This window comes from Lactuca sativa, chromosome 8 (genome assembly GCF_002870075.4).
Source record: "Lactuca sativa cultivar Salinas chromosome 8, Lsat_Salinas_v11, whole genome shotgun sequence".
Lineage (NCBI taxonomy): Eukaryota > Viridiplantae > Streptophyta > Magnoliopsida > Asterales > Asteraceae > Lactuca > Lactuca sativa.
Window position 1 is genome coordinate 93,980,699 of NC_056630.2, and position 23,029 is coordinate 94,003,727.

The window sequence follows — 23,029 nt, forward strand, 5'->3', positions numbered from 1 at the left end:
AGCCAATCCATTCCCAACACGATGTCGAAACCATTAAGTTCTATAGACAATAATCCCTCGTGGAACTTATTCCCATTCACGTCGATTAAGATGTTTTTCATACAATGACTAATAGGTACAAACTTGCCACTAGCAACTTCGACTAATAAAGCATTATCTAGTCTATCGACAGGCAAAGCTAGTTTTCTACCAAATTCATGCGAAATAAAGGAGTAGTTGGCTCCAGAATCAAATAAAATTTGGGCAAGCAATTTGTTTACGAGAAAGGTACCTGAAGCGACATCAGCTTCATCTTTAGCAGCTTCCAGTGTCATCTGGAATGCTCTCGCCTTCGGCTTTGGCGGAATGTTGGGTCTAGCTGCCTCCTTCTTCTTCGAGCAGTCCCTCGACATGTGTCCCTCCACACCATAACCATAACAAACTTTCTTAGTGAGGGTGCATTCATTGGCATAGTGCCCTGGCTTTCCACACTTGTAGCACGTGGCCACTACCTCACATTTCCATGATGCTTCTTCTTACATTTGTCGCACCATTTCGCTTCCCCTCCTCCTCCTCTCGAACTAGACTTTGAGAAATTGTTTTTCTTGTTGGACCCTGAAGTTCCATCGAACTTCCTCTTTTAACCAACATCTATCCTTTCCATACCCTTTTCCTTCTGCTGGGCCTCCACATTCTTAGCTGCATGAACAACTGTTTTCAAAGTAGTTTCCATCTTGACTGTCGGACCAAAGTCGGCAGGCAGTCCATTGGCGAACCTCTCAATCTTGGAGAGTTCCATTGGCACTCGGTACGGAAATAACTTCATTTTCTCAGTGAATGCAGTAGCATAGTCATCTATGCTCATCCTCCCCTTCTTCAAGTTTTGGAACTCATTGTTCAGATCAATCAGATCTATCTCTGAACAATACTGTACCCTTAACTGTTCCAAGAACTCCTCCCATGACATTTTCCTGGCTTCTCCTCGTGGCATAGTATCTGCCAACAACTTCCACCAAATCAAGACTCTAGTCTTCAGTTGTCTAACTGCAAAGACAGTCTTCTGTTTGTTGCTACAGCCGCAACTTTCAAATACCATCTCCATTTCGGAGATCCAATCCATAATCTCAACAGGCTTTGGGCTTCCAGAAAGACTTAGTGGCTTGGCGCCCAAGAAATTCTTGTACATTCGCCCATCCTTGTTGTTTCTCCTTTCCGGATCGTTCATTCGTTCTCCTTGAGTCCCAACTTGACTCACCATGCGACTATTGTTCCTTTCCTCCGATTGCTCGGGAATTAATTCGGGCTCCTCAATAGGTATGATAGGTTCATCCCTATTATCATGCAACATCTGTCGCATTTCATCCCTTTGTTCGGCTAACATAGCCCGAATCATGGCTTGCACCCCAGCCATCGTTATTGGTTCTGGTGCTGCTACTACAACAGGTATTTGCTCAATCATTGGTGGTTGATTCCTGTTTTCATCTGCGTTTCCAACGCCACTCCTTGTTCATACCATTTTTGATCTACACACCAAATAAGGTGAAATTAGATCCTCATTCACGATAGATATCAAATCATCCTTATCACTTCGAAACGTTTACATGTTAGTTCTAATACCGTAGACATACGCTTAGAATCCCACACACATAAGGTTTCCAGATCCGGTCGGCAACAGACCATAGATCCGAACAAATAATATCATATATGGCAACATATAACATTTAGCACATAAAAGCATTTTAGACAACTTTCCTAAAGTAAACTAGTGCTCGTGTATGAAATACAACAGACACACATCTAACAACCTTCACTTAGCATTCTAAGTTTAAGTCTAGAAATCCTACAAATTCCTAGTTCGCTTAAACTAATGCTCTGATACCAACTGTGACATCCCCAAAATCTCGGCCAGAAAAGACCGATTTCATTTATGCTTTTTAAAATAATTTCAGAGTAAATCCTTTTGATTTAAAAGAGTTGCGGAATTTATTCCCAAAACAAAATATGATAAAATGATATTTATCAAAGCATTTCATCAAGAGATGCATTTTCATTATATGATCAAAACTCCGGCTGTCATGTTCCGATACAGACCATAAAGCATAAACGATAACATTACAAGTCATTCAACAAATATTTACATATACAGACTTGTAAACAAAACAACTCGATGATTCATCCATCTTATGCCCTTGCGCCACTTCCTGTAATACAAATAAAACTGAGTGGGTCAGGCTTGGGAGCCTGGTGAGCATATAGGGTTTTCAACCCACAATAAATAAATTATATTTAATTTCACCAACCAACAATAACCCGATTACCCATTCCCGTTATCCTCACTTTACGTCCCTAAAACAACATCTATCTCAAGGGACCTAATCTAGGATTTTCATCGGGACGGACATTACTGCTAAGGGGTTTCCTCAACAATAGATGTCCTAAAGGCAACCATGAGCGGGATAGAGTACACCGGTGAACACACCATTCACAACACCTACAGGTTATGAACATGCTAGCGTTCCACAGGACTGTCTAGAAAGAGTCTGTGGTCGTTATCCATACTCCGCTGAATAACTAGATCAACAACAACAACATCGAGACCTTTCATCTGTTTATTACACACCAAATATCTACCCATGTTTTACCCAACATATTAGTAGATAAAAATATATATTTTTATACATGGTTTAAAACCTATATAGCATTTTCATTCAATACATATTCCACATAACAGATGAGGCACACCCACATAACACGTATTTCATAGAAAATAAATCAGATCTATGAGATAGAAGAAAGTGAATATACATTCACACATATAACAACAAAATATACACATAACACGTATTTCGTATAAAATACTTCATAATTATGCGTTAGAAGATAGTAACTACACACTCACTTGATCAGAAGATGATCGGACAGCACTACGACTTGCAGAAGTAGTATTCTTCGGTAGATCTAGAAGATCTTCACAAAAACCGGGCTTCTCACGGGCAGATCTTCGGCTCGGAAATCGCATTTCTCGGGATCTTCGGGGCTTCGGAACTTGCTTCGGGGCTCGGGAATAATACCGGGGCTTCGGGGTATAAATGGCACACAAATCGATGCAAAAATGCGAGAGAAAGAAGGAATGGAGCAAAAGATCTCGGCTGCCCTCGCATGCCTTTTATAGAGGCTGAGCCTCGCACGTACACTGGGCATACTCAGCTACGCGGGGCGTACGTGACCAAAAACGTCACTGCATACGTATGCGAGGCATTTAAGTCCGAGGTGGTGCATGCATCGGGGTACGCTGGGCGTACTTCGGATCAGATCAGTGACTCCTTCGGATATTATCGGAATTTAATAATTAAATTTTAATTTTAATTATTTAATAAACTTCGAAAATTCATATCTTCTTCATACGAACTTCGTTTTCGACGTTCTTTATATCCAGCGTAGGTGAGACTACGCTCTACAACTTTCGTTTAGACTTCGTCGGCTAATTTTGATTTTATTTTTATTATTTATTTTTAGTAGGACGGGACAAGAAGACTTCGTTATAAATTCATAACTTCTTTATCCGATGTCCGTTCTCGCCTATCTTTTTATCGCTTCGCTACCACTAACGAGATCTTCGATTCTCGTTTAGACTGTTTCGGCTAAAAACCGCTGGATCTCAAATCGAATATTCGGGCTGCATACTGCTAAGTCGAAACTTCAGAGAATCATAACTTCCTCATACGAAGTCAGATTTGGGCGTTCTATATATATTCGGAAACCTCGTTTCGGCCACTACAACTTTATGTAAAGATATCGAGTTTATTTTACACTTAAATTTTGACGCTTATTTTTATTTTTAATTAATCAAATCACATAATTAAGCAATTAATCACAAAACACATAATACTCAAATAATACACTTCTATTATTTCAAAACGGGTTACAAAGGTTAACATAGACTATTATATCAACATTAATAACAACCCCAGAAACACAGGCGTCACAACTCATAAATAATCAAATTCATGTTCCAGAAGCTATCTTTACAAACAAATTGTGCTACATATTGGGAGTTCAAATACAATTTAGAACTGGAAACCTTCAATTTTTTTGGAGACGATCACTCCCCAGTTCCATCGCTTCTCTCTCTCTCTCTCTCTCTCTCTCTCTCTGTCAGCCTAAATCGGAAACTGAAATTCAGAGTTGACGAAGGAAATCCTACTAGAAGATAAGGCAGGAATACCCAAAAAAACGAAAATTAAAAAAACTAAACCCGGAAGAGGAATGATCCAAACGAAGTACGAACCTGGTGAAGGAAGTCTAAAGACGCAACAATGGAGAATTCGGGACACCTAAAAAGCGAACGGGGCCGACAATGGTGCGTTCCTGGTCACCGTTCAGCTCCAAACCGGAAATTTTACCCTATTCCTTCAATCGATTTAGGGCTGAAGTAAATAACCCAAGGAATATGTAACCTCGCAGTGGTGTTCTTCAAAAGACGAAAGAGTAGAAGGTCCGATGGATTTTGATTTAGACAAAACAAATTGAATCATCATAAATGAGTATGAGAAACAGACATGATGCGTGTGTCGATGTCTGCATCTTCATTCTTAAAGACCGAAAATACTGGTCAGAGGTGGGGATGCAAAGGGTCGTGGACGAATGGTGGAAACGGTCGACAATTGAAAATGGCGGATAGCATGCAGATCAGGGGCGTATGACGCGTGATTCCAGACGGACAATTTTGGGCATACATCTGATGAGAAGAATGGATCGAAAGAGGAATAAAAGACTGCTTAGGTTGACTCACTTTAGAATGAGAACTGGAAAGTAAAGTAGAAGACGGAGACAAATCGACACCCTAACAAAACAGATAAACACACGATAACCAACACGTGGATTTCCGTATCGGAGCCCCATATTTATACTGTTAATAATTCAAGGGACCAAATAGCCAATATTAAAAACTTTAGTTTGAAAAAGCTGAACCATTAAAAATATGGAAACCTATGGACCATTTTTGCTAAAAAAATCAGACTGTTTACTATTCAAATTCATGCTCTTAACAAAATTCTATAATCAAGGGATCATTTTTTGCCAAAAAAAAAGGAGATATTCACTATTCATCTTGGATGATATGTTTAATATATATATATATATATATATATATATATATATATATATATATATATATATATAATAATTTGTACATTAAAACCCTTATATTTTTAAAATGGATCATTTAAGGCATCGAGTTCGGTATATCATAGATAGCCGAAAATGCTAGGTAATCGATTCTCAACGTTTCTCAACGTTTTGATTGTTACAATTCATTAGATTAAAAAAATTTAAAAATATGAAGGTTTAAATGCACTAACAAAATAATATAATGGTTTTTTTAATCCATTCATGAAAATATATTAGGTTTTTCTGAGGTTAGAAAACATTAAATAAGAATTTCCAAAAATGTAAGGCTTTTAGTGCACTAAAAAATAATATATTGGTTTTTTTAAGCATTTGATGAAAATACGTTGGGTTTTTCTGAGGTTTTCCCAATCAGAAAGTAGAAAAAAATATGGTTGCGTGTGTTTGTGAAACTTATACATTTTTTGTTTTTTGCTTTTTTGTCTAGAAGATGCCTATGATAAATGTTTTCTCGTTTGAAGACCTAGGTACATGTCTTTTTGGAGAAGAGGACGCACAAAAATAAATATTTTTTTGCCTGGGGACATAAGAGCTCAAAAAGAGTATTTTTTTTTTCCAGAAAAAACAAACAACACTTAGCTAACACTTCTCTTAGAGACGAATGGTTGATGAGATCAGACAATGATATGTTAACCCACAAGGATGCGAATGATAGCTCTAATACCATGTAAGTTATATGTGAAACACTATATTAACTTTCCAAAAAAAGCTTTTGTGGAGAGAAAATAAAACTCTAACATATATAGAGACATACGAGACTCTGTCACACTAACGTGGGATACACTAACATAGATATAAGCTAAATAATAACAATAATTAACTAGAAAAGATTCTCCGGCGTTGCCGGGGTCAGAAGATATTGCTTTGTAAAGTAAAGTAGCATGTTGAATTACATTGAGATAATCTAGTAAAGGAAGATAAACAATGTCATCTAATTACATACGGAAAGAGATCTAAATCATTATTTCTTGCAATAAATGAGGAAAATAAAGAAATGATCTCACAATTTGAACTTTATTGTCATGTATGGCAGCGGCCGGAAAACCAATCCGGAAAATATAGACCGTTATTTTTTGTTTGTTAATGTGAGGGTAATTTGGTCTTTTAAGGTATTAGGGACTGAATTTGTGACGACGGGTAAACCATATGAACCATTTATGTAATTTTGGCGGCGGCAGTGGTGGTGGTGGTGGTGGTGATGGCACCCGCGGACTAAAGCCTTGAGTGCTTCTCCCCCATGAATGTGATAAAAAAGAATGGATGTACCCATAATTCTAGATAGGAAAGAGATTGATGGTAAGAACTAGTACTAATCTTATAGCAAGCCAAAATAGAGTTTAGATATGGACCATTTCTGTAATTTTGGCGATGGTGGTGGTGGTGGTGATGGCAGCTGATGGGTGGCTTTATGGTATTTGGTGAGTATTTTCTACTAAATAAAACATTAATTTAAAACCAAAAAGAGAAATATAAATTAATAAAAAAAAATCGGATTAGGATTAAAAGAGTGATTTCGGTTTCCATCGTTGTTGTCAATGTGTTAAATCTGGTAAACCACAGGGACCAATCGTATAATTTTGTCTAACAATAATAATAATAATAATAATAATAATAATAATTAGGGACCATTTCGGTCAAAATATTAAATACTAATAATATGTAATAAAAGGCGAGGGTTATGAAAAATTCAAACGAAAGTGAAAGGGTTGTTTGTGAACAAAAACATAAAGGTGAAGGGTAAGTAGTTTTTTAAAACTAACATAAGTTGGAGGACCAAAAGTGACAAAAAAATTGACAAAAAAAGAAGAGAAAACATACATAACCTTAGGAACCAATCTTGCCAAACACTTAGGAAGTTTACTATTCCTAACTTTCATATCTTTAATATAATAATAATAATAATAATAATAATAATAATAATAATAATAATAATAATATGGATTCAATCCAATTTCAAGGGAGAAACAACTAATGCGATTTGATTTTGCTTGGATTTGGAGTTGGTTAGTATAATGGTACACTAGATTTCCTAACTCGTCTTAATGCCAATCCCGTGTGTTGTCAATCCTGGAGTACTAAGAATATTTTAGGCATGCTAGACTTTGATCCCTATATCTTTTGTGTGAGATTTTGCATATCAAAAACTAGACTTTCATCGTACGATAGAGTTAGTTAGTATTGCCTTATTCGGAGGTCCCTAGTTAAAGATTAAATTTTTAGGTTTCTTTGTATATGTGGTTGCTGAAGACCATTTGAATTTTTGATGAATAACTATATAATATTTTTTTCAAGTTTTGTGACAAGTCGAACTATATGTTTTTCAAGAGATAGACAACACATTTTTTTCATATGATAAAGGCGATCACATATGAGATTCCAATTACTATTACTCGTACTTAATGACATATAGTTTCATGTTTCTTTTTGGTGAAATAATTATGTACGATTCAAAATAAAAAAATAATAAACACTAGATACAACGGATCTGATATTAATATAAAAGCTCAAAAGGAAATTTTGGTGACTTGCTTTTATGGGGTGTTTTGTCTTTTGATGGATACTACATGGAAAAACATATGATATTGTCGGCTAATCTTAATTGTACATCTTATAATGCTTTGTGTTCGATTCATATATGCATTGTTGTGGAAGAACCTTATGTTTTATATGCTGCCAAATACTTGATTTTGTGGTGACTTTAGTAATGTTGGGCTGATTTGCTTTGATTATGATCACTCTGTTACAGGAAGACAGTTTTGTTAAGGAATGGCTTTTGTCTACACAAAATTCAACCTTAAAAAATTGGTTTATAAGGGTTAAGGAATCTATCTCCCCCATTCTTTCCAGCCCACATGCCACTTAAGCAGTATATGATATTTTTTCATCTTTCACTTACACTCACAAGTTACAACAATTTCAATCCATAATACATAAAAATTCATACCACTCATCATTTCCAACCAAACAATTTGAATTTTTATAAAGTTTTTATGCATTATTACAAATTAAGGTGTTATATGGTGATGATGATGTGGTTGGAATCGACTATTTCATGAAGCGCTGCTAAAAGCCCTTGGGCTAATATTATTCATTATTCTAATCGACTTGTCATTAAAGTTTAAAGGTTTTTCCATGAGATAAGTTGCATAAAAGGAAGGTGGGAAATGATGCTTATACTTCTTTCTAGTGAGATGGTGACATAATTTTACATGACTTTTAAATATCAGATTCCTTGTTTATGGTGTGGAAATAAATATATGGTCTACTACCAATGAGTGTTGTGTCATGGGTTACCATTAACATATTGTTATATTACGTTACATAAATGACCATTACAATTTTATGTCGGTTTACAAGAAAAAAGCCTAAATTAAACATAAAAGACGACAAACAATCAGGTTTTTTTTTTTTTTTTTTTTTTTTTTTTTTTTTTTTTTTTTTTTTTTTAAATAAATAAATCCAACAACCATAACCGTAACATGTATGCCCTAATTCCAAAACAACATAATAACCATGAACAAAAGCTAAATTATAAACAAATATAACTACAAATTTCTTGCTTCTGTTTCAAAATTTTCCTAAAGATACCTTATGTGTGTTGATTGTTTTCAACACCGTAGGTGTTATAAATTGTGACACATTGGTGGGTCAATGTAATGAAAAAACCACAACCAAAATCTTTCAAAGTTTCTTAAAATAGAAGGATTAACCTCAAATATAAGGAAAAATCAAAAGGTTACTTGAATTTGCTAACATGTTTTAGGGCATGAGTAAAATCGTCAACTAAGGTGGTTGAGAGATGTCTGGAAAATCTAGATACTTAAGAGTCATATTAAAGTGATATTGTTAAATAACATATGATAGTAATAGGCAACATTAACAACAACTTGATACAATTGATTATTTATTAGAAATTGATTTTAATAAACATTCAATAAACTCTTCTAATTAATTGGACATTATTTATTTCATGAAAATATTAATTTTCATTAGCAAGAAACATAATATATATCATATAGTATGATTTATTAAATCATGTACAACATTTTGGATTAGAAAGACTCTTTTGTCTTTTACCAAAAATTTAATGTTCATATTTTATAAAAGAGTTTATAAAATTCACAAACTTTCTATTTCTTTTATTAGTCTAACCTATGACTTCATATATGCTAGAAAAGTTATGGGCTTTTAATTAAACAAATAGAAAGTAAGAAATGTCTAAAAGCATGGAGGAACACTTAGGCCACAGGGACATGATATGCTTAAAGTGCTAAGGATCAAAGGATAAATAATTAACTTCATGAAGTGAGAAAATTTTCATTTCAGCAAGCATAATTTCGAAATCCTCTCTATCTCTCTCATTCTCTCTTGCTATTGAAGATCAAGAGTTCAAGTTACTTGCATTTTTACTCTCTTCAAGTTCATACTTTGGTTATGAAATTTAAGCTTAAGAGATTAGGAGTTCTATACAACACTAGCATCTTAAATCAAGTTGACTTCTTGTTAGTGTCTCAAAGGTTCCACATTCTCCATCAACTTTCAAGTTTGCCCTTGAGGATTCAATGTCTACGAAGGTTGTTAAACAGCTCTTCCTCTTTGGTGCTTATTTTCTTTCCAAACTTTGTAACAAGATCCTTGGTGGTATAAGGTTCTTATGTTTATTCTAATTATAAAGTCTTCCGTTGCTAAATTTTATGTTTTTGAAACTAATTTTTGAATAAAAACTCAACAATTGGTATCAGAGTCACCCTGTAAGTTTGGTTAGATTTTTTTATTTTTTGAAATCTTAGTTTTAGGAGAATATGGATAACTTGGTTTTGTATAAAAACAAGTTCATATATATTTTCTATGACAACTTTATAATTGTTATTTTATATGACAAACGTTTTCAAGCATCTTTTGTCATTAAAAGTTGTCTTAGAAAAAAAAAAGGTTGTTTAATGTGTATATTGATATGTATGATGTGCATAAACTAGCTAGCCAAGGGCCATTGTGTTTGTTGTGTTGGTGTGTTTTATAAAATGGTTGTAATAATTTATTTTATTCATATGGTATGTAATAAACTAAATAGGTTGTTTTTCTTGGTTTATTTTTGTAAATAATACTTTAGTTGTTAGAAATAATTTATTTGGACAAAAATATAACAAGATATGAAGTCGGGGCCATTTTTTGAAGACAAGAAAGCAATTTTCGAGGTTTTGAGGTGTGCAGGGACAAAGGCAACCTTTTCAACAATCTGTTGCCAAAGGTGTTGTTGTTGACAGTTTCCCTTAGGAGCTGTTGGACCTAATGCAACATTTTCTTAAAAGTGTTGCATATTGCTGAAATATTGCTTTAAAGAAGTTTTTCCAATCTTTTGCAAGCAATAAGAGTTTTCTCAAGTGGGAGATTCTACAACAACATTACAAGAAGATTTTTTGGTCATTAAATGTCCCTTTAGGAATCTACTTGGAATTTTTTTTGTGTTGTCTTAGAAAAAATGTAATGAGTTGGTTATGTTTATGCACATTTATTTTTATGCATGTTTATGTTGTTTATTTTATGCAATTATTATGTGTGGTTGATAAATTAGTTATCACATGCTAAAATAATTTTGGACAAAATAAACATCATATGGAGTTTGGTTTTCAAAATTTATAATGTGTACATAAGATGTAAGAAGTTATTGTTTTAAAATAAAATTTGGTTTTATAAAAACATTAATAACGTCAAATTTTGAAATACTCAAATATAAGTTTAAAATGGTGAATTTTGTAACTTATACAAACTCCAAATATATAAGTAATAAAATGAAGTTTTATTAAAGATATAAAATGTTCAAATGCACTCAAACTTAATACCAGTTATTAAAATTGAATCACATCAAATTATATAAAAACTAGATTTTTATATAGAACCTTTAAAAGTGATTTTCTTTTGAAAATTGGTACCATGGTTTATTATATGCATGTAATAACCATGATATCATGTGATTTTCTTTTGAAAATTGGTACCATGGTTTATTATATGCATGTAATAACCATGATATCATGTGTTTTTAAAACTAGAATATTAACCATATAAAAGACCCTTTTACAAACCTCAAATATATGCAATTAATTTTCAAGAACGCTCACACATCTCTTGTATGCACTAGTGGGATAAATCATGTCTAACCGCTTAGTGTTATCTGTTGATGGTCAGGGTGTCTTCACAATTTCTATAACCAAGTTATAGACTGATTACACATGTTTTTCAAATTGGATGATTTGATTAGAAATCTTTTATGACAAATGACACCTAAACAAAAGAGTTATGAAGCATAAATGGGATCAAACATGTCTAATTAAATTTGTTATTAGCGATCCTATAAATTTAGGAATTATATAGTAATATATAATTGATAATCAATATCTACCGGGTTAAATTCAAATGGATGGGATAAATGATACCCAACCATTTATTTGTTTTGCAACTTGGATCCTAGACTTTGATAATTAATGTTTTTGGAAACTAAAAAAATACTAATTATTAAAGAGTTTAAATATTGAAAATACTAAATGAATTTTGTTAAAATTTTGTAGTTAAATAATCCATTCTCATTACCATGAAATTGTCATTTTCTTTAATGACTTAATGAAACAATAACATTCAATAGATACAACTTCAATGAATGAGTTCATGTCTTAAGAGACAATCTCGCGAGAGATATGAAATTATATACACTTAAAGGTCGCAGTCCTAAACTATTTGCTTTGAGAAATAAGCCTTAACATCATACCTAGTAAAGGCATCACTGTGATGCTAAAGATGTTTCTAACATTAAACTATGAATAGTACAAGTCCTAAAAGAGTCATCTTGTGTGATCTAGGAGGCCCATGTTTTATGGACTGGGCATCTTTAAGCCCAAGAAATCCAATAAGGACCGCATAGATGGATCTTGTTTCTTTTGTGGAGAAATTGGACACTGGAAGAGGTTCTACTCCTCTTATCTGGAAAGAAAGCCTGGAAGAGACTAGTACTTTAGGTATCTACTAGATAAAACTCGTAATTTTCATAATTAGGTACTTGGTACTTAAATGTTAATATAATATTTGTAAATGGCTTGCAGATATTTATAGAAGAGTAGCTAACTGAGCACAATCAAGTTGGAGCTACACTCTCGGAGTTTAGTTTATTAATTATGCTAGGAACATAATGTACTCGTAATATAAAACAATGTATGCTTTAATTTAGCTTGTCTAAATATATGTCTCAGTTTAATTTATGAATGATTAACCATTACTTAAATCGTTTTTCATAACGATCACCATCATATTCGGAAATGATTAAAATTATTTTATGAGACTAGATCTCTTAATTAGAATTATTAAGTAAATTTCAATGTTTTATAGATAACAAGTTCTATATGAAAAATACTTTTGACTTAAACTTGTTTTAAATCAAACTCATCTTTGAAATTGTTATATTTATTATATAAATGGCATTCACATATTCCAACTTCAAGAAAGGGATATTTGAAGACAAATAATGTAGTTTATTTGACATATGTAAATATTATATATATATATATATATATATATATATATATATATATATATATATATATATATATATATATAGGGTTAGGTTATTTTGTTTTGACTATCTATTGTGTGCATGTATGATTGATTCTGGACCAATCATTTTAGTTATTTTTAGAAAGTAATTAATGTATATTACATGTTGAAGATATAATGGGTATTAATTACATCTTCAGCATTTAATATGCATTAATTACTTTCTTAAAATAACTAAAATGATTGGTCCTGATTTAATCATACATGCACACAATAGATAGTCAAAACATTTGAACCTAAGTCTATATATATATATACTCACTAAGTGATAGAGAAAATAAATTATTAAGGAACCATACACTCTGATGCTTGACCTCCTTTCTAATGGATGTCTAAGATTAAACACAAGATACCAAATCAACTTTATTAACAACTATAGTAGTTATAAATTATATTTTACATGTTAAAACATAATTGTGAAATCTTTGTTAATGGTTTCAAATATAAAGTTGAGATACAACCTGGTAAAGAACTACCTAATGCCTTAATGATAATAAAGGATGAATTAAATCTTACTTGGTATGATTTTCTTCATAATCGGTAGATATGTCATCCTTTTATTTCCTTTGGATAACACCTAGAACACTATCAATTGAACCTTGAGTACAAACACCAACTAACTAGTAGATATAACATTTTCTTCATAAGATTTTGTATGGAAAGGCTCCATCCCTATCTTATTAAATGTTTTATGGATTTAAAGCCTATGTTGGACTAAATCTTTTAAACCCAAAATCTACTAGATACATATTTGGATAATAATCTAAATGTGGCTTAGATTATTATATGCAAACCCACCAAGAATAATTTCTCTAATTCCTCTGATAGTTGAGTTAGCAGAAAGCAAGCTTCTAATGACAAATCAAGTGGGAGGTATATGGAATTTGAAGCAGCTCAAGAACCATAACCTAAAGTAGTAATAGTTGGAACTAGTTTTAACCAGGGATTGTTAAACTTGAATAATAGCTATTCACAAACACAAATTGTTCGCTTTAGTGATAGAAATCATGTATGACTTTAGAAATATGGAATCTTTCATTGATGAGCTTTTCTTGATGCTTTCTAGCAAATCCATCAAATACCAAGATGCTATGTCAGATCGCGAATATGATTAATGACTTAGAATCATGAACATGAGATGTAATCCATGTATGATAACCAAGTATGGTCTTGATTGAACTTCATCTCTATAGCAAGGCTAGAAGGAGAAGGTGATTCTTCTTGAAAGAATACATTACATGGATAACTATACATATTTAAAGAAATACTTGTTATAAAAGGATTTTCTCATACTCATGTCATTGACTATGGTCCTTATCATACTCATGACATTGAATATGATCAAACATTTTTCACAAGTAGCTGTGATTAGATCAATAAGGATATTGTTTACTCTAAATTCATATTCTTAATATGAAATATAGCAAGTAGATTTCAAGAAAGATTGCTTTTCCTCATAGACATCTACTAGAAGATATCTATATGGATTAGCTTAGAGGTTTTCTTAATTCATGTTATCCTAACAAAATGTGTAGAACTTGATATCCACATGTGGATATAAAGCAAACATCTCAATGTTGTAATCATCATTTTAATATGAAACCAGAAGGTATGTTTTTATATCAAAATGAATAGAACATGTGTGTTGAATAAGAACTAGTGGGATCATAGTGACATTCCTAACATTGTATAAGTAAGACATACTTAATCATAAGGAATTACATTCTGACCATGTCGGTCCTTTTCACCTTGACTCGGAATGTGTCACTAAAATGAAAGACCTAGGAATGACAAGATACATTCTTGGAATGTAAAATCTATAGAGATAGATAAAATGAATGTTAAAAGTTTTATACAATTTTGCATATATATGGACGATATCTTGAAAGGGATCAAAACACAAAATTCCTTTGGAGGAATCTTGGTATCGTCACATGGAACTAAGTTTGAGACAGCCTCAAAAGGACCTAGCTCATAGGTTTGAACTAGCTAAAATGATTTATATTGAATTTTATTGGCAGACGAATCCATCATTTATGTTATATTATGCATAAGACCTAGAATATGATCATGTCATGAGCATATCATTATACACCAATCGAATACATGGTTAAGTCACTGAATGACTATGGGAACATTCTAAGAGAACTTTAGAAAAACTAAGAGAATGTATATGAGATAATTAGTTTAGAATAAAATCTTAATGTAAAGAGATACATAAGATTCTGATTTGTAAGAAAATATAGATAGTTATGAATTATAATTGGATTATGACTTCATTATGGGATGAAGAGTAAGTTTAGTTGGAATGAGGTCCAAGAAAAACCAAATGACACAACCTACTAAAAAATAAAAATACATTACTTTAGAAGTTTAAATCTAATAAGATTGGATGAATGAGTTCATTGAAAAACTATGTTGATCTCTACCATTCTAGGATCACATAGAAATATTTGTGACTTCGAGAGTATACTTAATCAAGCTAAGAGACTTTATGTCACGAAAGAACACCAATCATATACTCCAAGATGTTTGACTATACCAAGAGTAAAGTCAAATATGGAGATGATAATATTCACAAAATTCACACAAATTACGTTTAGTCAAACCCATTAATAAAGTCTTTCTTTTAAGCTAAGTATAAATAGTCACACTTCAACTATAAGAATTTATTATTCTAGAAATGGGATTTTGATTTGGACTTTGTATTTGGATATTGGAACATTATAACAACAACTATTATATAATGTTTTGATATATTGGGATATGTTCATAAAATCAATACTTTTTGTGTTCTATATTAACATGTTAATCCATGAATAATCTTATTATTCTAAAGGTTCATAGTCGGTTATAATTTTGGGAGCAATTATGAAGTAAGACAAATATAAATTGGATTGGTTGACTTTGACCCGATGAAGGTTGGCAATGGGTTGTAACTAAGTTTCAAGGTACTTGTCAAAGAACTAGTATTCAATTGACCCGCATCAAGATCATCTAATAGATCGCTATCATGAATGATACTTGATTAAAAGGTACTATATTTGTATCCTTAACACCTGAGATAAATAGTAGGACTTAAGTGTTATGAGTATTGTGCTTAGATATGGTCAAATGTTGGTCCTTAATTGGACAGTTATAAAAGCCATTTTCACGTATGGTGTGAACTATGCAAGAGGTATATGTAGTCAAGATCATATTTTTCCTCTTATGTGTTGAGAGTTAGACATCTAAGGCGCCTTACCAAAAGTCGAACACCTAATGAGATTGATCGCGATTCGTATCTCATGTTCAACATGATGTCTATGACAAAGGGATAATTGATAAACCTACCTTATACACCAATTATAGCTTTGAGCTTTTGGATAATTGGGCGTTGATAGAATGGAACAAATTCATATGTTGTTGGGGGGCAAGGAATGTAGTTAGACATTCACCATTGTCTATATCAGCCTAATATGAGTGTTGCGTAAGTGGGATATTGAAAGATCTAGTATGCTTAAGAGTCATATTAAAGTGATATTGCTAATTAATATATGATGCAAATGGGTCACACTAACAACAACTTGATACAATTGATTATTTATTAGAAAGTTATTTTAATAAATATTCAATAAACTCTTTTAATTAATTGGAAATTATTTATTTCATGAAAATATTAAGTTTCATTAGAAAATAACATAATATATATATTACAACATTTTGAACTAGAAAGACTCTTTTGTCTTTTACTAAAAAGTTATGGTTTATATTTTATAGAAGAGTTTATAAAATTCACAAACTTTCTATTTCTTTTATTAATCAAACCCATGATTTCCTATATGGAACATCCATAAAATTCATGAAAAATTTAAACTTTTTAAACAACCAAAAAACAATCATTGTTTACATCTTTTTTTCAAAATAAGTTCAATATCATAGAAATCCCAAAATCATAAAGTAAAACATGAGGAGGTGTATGATCATGCCTTCACTTTCTCGCGATCCTTTGAGGTACCTGAATCAGAATCCAAAACGGTAAGCCCAAAGCTTAGTGAGTTCCCCCAAAATACCAATACCTAACAAATATCACAAATACAAAACAACATACTATGGGTCCAATCAACCATCAGGTTGGAATACCCCAGGCCCCCCAACCATCGGGTTGGAATGCCAACATACTTTAGGTCCAATCAACCATCTGGTTGGAATACCCCAGGCCCCTTAACCATCGGGTTGGAATGCCAACATACTATGGGTCCGATCATCCTTGGGATGGAATGCCCTAGGCCCTCAACCATCGGGTTGGAATGCCCCAGCCTATTGGCTTACACACAAAGTAGTGAAGCCTCAACCACCAACCAATCATGTGCACATAATACAGATAAACATACTAATAGCCAGTCAACAAAAAAACAAACAGATCTTACAAATCACTACAACACTATAGCATAACAACATCCTAAATACTAGGATACCGATGTAACTGATCACTGCAACACTATAGCATACATACCAGGATATCAAATCGAAAGGGTCGGCCTTGGTGCCTTCGACCCGCAAGTATAGTAAGGATAACTCACCTGGCACTGCCAAATCATACAATCGATCCCTGGCTGTTGGATGACAGCTCCCCAAACCATCAACATCAAGACAACACCCTATCAATAGTTGATTCCACAAATAATCTCTGACTACAGATCTGCTATAATCCATTCACTATCAGATACCAAAATGACAATCCATCAACATCTAGCCACTGACTCACACAATGAGTCCAAATTAGGGTAAAGACCTTTTTTCCCTTCCTTAAGCTTGGCCCAAAGCCAAGGCCCAACTAGATGACCCAATACCCAAAATCCAAGAATAACATATGAGGCCCAAATATGGCCCAATTTTCCAAATTTGGCCTAATTCCTTTCATGGGCCTTTCCCAAGAAGGCCCAACAAGATATAACAACCCAAAAATGAAAATCCAGATGACCCAACATGGCCCGACACAGCTCAGCCCAAAACGCAAAAACGCCCAAGTCTGCTGAGTACGCGGGGCGTACTCAGCCTGTACACTTAGTGTACTGCTTAGGAGGCTTGTACGCGCAACGTACATACTTATATGCCTAGTGTGCTCACCAGCCCAAAGCCAACTTTCCAATTAAGCACTTAATCCATTAAGAATTGGATCCAAACTCATATTTGACTTCCCTAAGGTGGTTAATCACATAAAGTTGCCAATTTTATGTGCATTCATGGCTAAAGGGGACTCTAGAGCTCAAAAGAGCTTAATACTTGACTTAATACATGCATGGAACCAAAACCACCATAAAGTTTGCACCTTTATGGCCAAGGAACCCATGATGTAACCAGTTCTACAATTTTAGGCTCCACAAACGACTTTGACTCCCAATCATCCACCAAAAGGGTAAAAATGACAAAAAAAAAATGAACCAAGAAGAAGATCTATGAAATGAAATGGAAAGGTTGTGACTTTATACCTCCCAAGCTACCAAAAGGAGGTGTAAATGTTGGATCTTAAAGCTTTCCATCAAAAAACAAGTCTTCAATTTCCCCCCTTCTCCTTCTAGATCCACAAAACCTTCCATAAATCTCACAAGAGCTTCTAAATCACCAACGTTGGCTACGAGGTCAAATTAGGGTTTTAGATCATGGAGGCTGCCTTTGAAATGAACAAAATGGACTATCATAAAGCTTATATATGGTAGAACACAAAAATTAGGGTTTTACAACTTACCCTCCTATGCCCAACGTACAAGGTTTCGCACCCCAGCACCAACCTCGCATTATGCCCAACGTATGCCTCCCTATGCCATGCATACTGATCTTCGTAGCTGTACGCCCCGTGTACTAAGGTTCCTCCTAAAACCCTAAATATTCTGAAGGCCATAACTTCCTCGATCTAAGTCTGTTTCCAACGAACTTTATATCCACGGAAAGGTGGCAAAAAGCCCTACACTTCTAGCAACCCATCATAACCTTGAAGTTCCCTGAACCAAACCCAAAATAAATAAAGGATCGAGATAGCCAATTATGATTATGCCCTTGGGCTCCGAAACACCATCGAATATTCGGATCACTTAGACTTTAACATTCCTATCCAAAAGGGAGAAAACCTTTCTTTCCCAAGCTCCCAAGCCTTATGATAACTAATGATCGGGCTGCAGCCCCGAATAATGAAGCGATTCGAAACTGAGTGTTACACTATATGCTAGAAAATTTATGGGCTTTTCATTAAACAAATGGAAAGTAATACATATCTAAAAGCATGGGGAACACTTAGACTTTAGGGGACATGATAAGCTTAAAGTGCTAAGGACCTAAGGATAAAGAATTAGCTTTATGAAGTGAGAAAATTTCATTTTGGAAAGCATAATTTCGAAATCCTATCTATCTAACTCATTCTCTCTTTCTTTTGAAGATCAAGAGTTCAAGTTACTTGCATTTTTACTCTCTTCAAGTTCATACTTTGCTTATGAACTTTAAGCTTAAGAGATTAAGTGTTCTATACAATACTAGCATCTTAAATCAAGTTGACTTCTTGTTAGTGTCTCAAAGGTTCCACATTCTCCATCAACTTCCAATCCTCCCCTTGAGGATTCAATATCTAGAAAGTTTGTTAAACAATTCTTCCTCTTTGGTGATTGTTTAATTTCCAAACTTTGCAAGAAGATCCTTGGTGGGTATAAACTTATTTTACATTTATTCTAATTATAAAGTCTCCCGTTGCTAAATTTTATGTTTTGGAAACTAATTTTTGAATAAAAACCCGACAATATCTTCACCTAACAACCATGTTTACATAGAAGTAGAGCACCATTATTAAAGGATATCAATTTAGTTACGATAAGAGTGAAGAAGAAGAGAGTCACTGAAGACATTTAAAAAAAAAGAAATAATAAAAAAAAAGGGGCATAGGCTTGAAAAGATGAAAAATGTCCTCATATGGAGGGCAAATTGTAGTGTCTAGTTATGGGCATGTCTATTTTCCAGGTTATTTATTTTAAAAAGTTTAAAGTAGTGGGTTTTCGATTGAACGTGTCGCGACGTCGGCCGCGACACGCCTTAAGTTTGATGAGACGCATCTTCGTAGACAGCCCAAAACCCTATGTCTTGGGCTTTGGGACATATTTAAAGGCATTAACTTGTATCCTTCTCTCATTTATTTTTGGTGTTTTTTTATGCACTTTAAGTGAAGTTGGAGAAGAAGCAAGTGGAGTTAGTGCATAATGTAACGTCCCAAAACACAAAACCAAAAATTTTTGTTTTTATATTAAATAAACCATCAACCAAACATGTTTATCAAAACCATAAAGTACTCAGAGAGTATCGAAAAACATCCCAAAAAGTACATCAGATTCAATAAGGCGGAAAATCATGGTGTGTGCATGACGATCATCCCGAGCTCTTCCTCTTCGAACCGAAAGTACCTTAAACATAAATTGAAAACCGTAAGCAAAAAGCTTAGTGAGATCCTCAAAATACCGCATACCATACATATATTAGCTCTGGGTGTTACCAGGTCTATTTCACCCCCGAGTCTATTTCAACTCATATGTCCGCACAAGGTTCTACCGGGTCTATTTCACTCTTGGGTCTATTTCACCCCGAGTCTACTTCAACTCATATGTCAGCAAAAGGCTATATCGGGTCTATTTCACCCTAAATATATATAACACACAGACATACATGCATACAACGTAAACATCAGGAGTCAACAAGACTACAAATACATAGAATTCCTAGAGTCCTAGAGTATTGTGAGAAAACTCACCTCACATAACAGCTTAAAAGTCAACACGCCATCAAAATCCCACAACATGTGCTAAACGCCAATTAGATAATCACACAAGGCAAAACCTTAATCTACCTATTAGGACATCAATAGCTGAAAAGATCCACAAGTCAATAGTCAACCCTCAAGGTCAACGGTCAAAGTGACCTCAATGCTGACTTCAGCCGACTGCAACGACATGGTCTTCCTTGGCCACGTTGTGGTCCGCATACGACCAAATAGTCAGGAAAATCTCAACCGCCACACCATTGTGACCTAGGAACACATCGTGGTAGCTGGGGTTCCAATAGGCATTAAGTTGTTTTCTTCGATTCTAAGAGCTCCAAAACTTAGATCTGGTCCAAAATGTGATCCAGAAGGATAAAGTTTCTAACTTTATCCACTAGGACCACCCAAAAGGTCCAAAACCCAAATCCCTAAGTCCAAAAAGGCTTCACAATGCAAAATCTTAACCAATAAGCACGTATTCCATAAGGTCCGAAGTCTATCCTTTCTATAAGTGATTCTGGCACCAAAACTAACCTAAAAGTTGGTGCTTATAGACATGCATTACCAATCCTTTTATTTAACCCATATTAGGTAAACATGAGGGTTTATGACATAAATCTCATCATGGATTGAAAACCCAACCAAACTCTAGATCCAAGGCACAAATTACACCAGATGACCAAGAAATTCATAAAGTTGCAAACTTTAAGATATCACACCATCCCCACAACAAGAACAAGAAGTTTATGGGACAAAAATCAAGATGTAAGAACTTAGCATGATCAAAATTGAGTCTTGGACACTTACAAAGGTCCAGAAGAGTGCTAACGTAAAGAATGGATACTTGTTTGCTTGATCTTTGCTTCCTTCCACCTCCTTCTTCATTCTTTAGCTTCAAGGAACACCAAAACTAGCACAATAATGGAGGAAACTGACTAGGATTTTTCTTTAGGGCTTGAGGGGCTGATGGAGGCTGAGGATGAGCAAACCCTAGCCTCCTTATTCCTTTATATAGGTAGCAAAACCGGAAAAATAGGGTTTTTACGTCAGCCGTCCACCACGTCATGGCCAATGCTGCCACGTCATTGTGGCTTAAATGAAGCACATGAACCTTTCCCGCCTCGCCACATGGTGGTGGTGCCTCCACTACGTAGTGGCAATCCGTAAAATGATAATTTTAATTATGAATAATCTCCTTCAAGATCCAGGCGTTACAACTCTTCAACATTTAAAACTTCTTCCTCGAAGTCCGACACCTCAAAAAGCTTGGGTAATGCTCTCTCATGTCGTCCTCCATATCCCACTTCCATTCTGACTCTTTTGGTGCTACCATTGCACCTTCATGAGATCCATGACCATTTTTCACAGAGTCTTCATCCTCCTCTCAAGGACCGCCACCGGTCTCTCTATTTAATTTAGGCGACCATCTACCTGCATGTCCTCCGATGGAACCACTATGGAATTATCAACCAAAAACTTTTGTAGCTGAGAGATATGAAAAGGGATATGAATCTAAATGATCACCTCTGGCAGATCCAAACAATACGTCATTCTTCCCACCCGGGCTATCACCTTAAAAGGACCAATATACTTGGGGCCTAGCTTACCCCGCTTCCTGAATCAGATGACACCTTTCCAAGGTGACACCTTCAGGGGTACCATGTCCCTAACCTAAAACTCCAAGTCTGACTGGTGTCTATCTACGTAACTCTTCTGTCGGCTCTGTGTTGTCTGAAGTCTTCTACGACGCTGCCGATAAATTTATGTCATTTTGAGTACCACCTCCGTACTCCCCATGACCCACTGAACGACCTCACCTCAACATATCAGGGTCCTACATTTCCTCCCGTAGATCATCTTAAACGAAGTTCAATCAATGTTGGTGTGATAGTTGTTGTTATACGATAATTCTAGCAAACGAAGATACGTATCCCAAGAACCGCTAAAATCCAGAACACATTCCCGCAACATATCCTCCAATGTCTGGATAGTCTGCTCACTCTGACTATCAGTCTGCGGGTGGAAAACTGAGTTGAAGTGCAGACGAGTACCCAACTTTTCATGGAATCTATTCCAGAACCTGTAAGTAAACTGAACATCCCTATTAGAGACCATAGAAACCGGCACCACATGTCATGCTACCACTTCCCGAATGTAGATATCGGCCAAATTCTCCGCCAAAATACTCTCCTAGATGAGAATAAAATGCGTGCTCTTGGTCAATTGGTCCATGATGACCCTTATCGAATCCACTCCACACGCCATTCGAGGCAATTTGGTGATAAAATCCATCATAATCTCTTATCATTTCCAAACGGGGACTTCCAACAGCTCCATTTTGTCGTGAGGTCGCTGATGTTCGACCTTGACTTTCCTGCAAGTCAAGCACCTCTCGACATACCAGGCCACATCTCGCTTGATAAATGGTTACCAGTAGTCAAGCAGGAGATCTCTATACATCTTTGTCGCTCTGGGATGAATATAGAATCT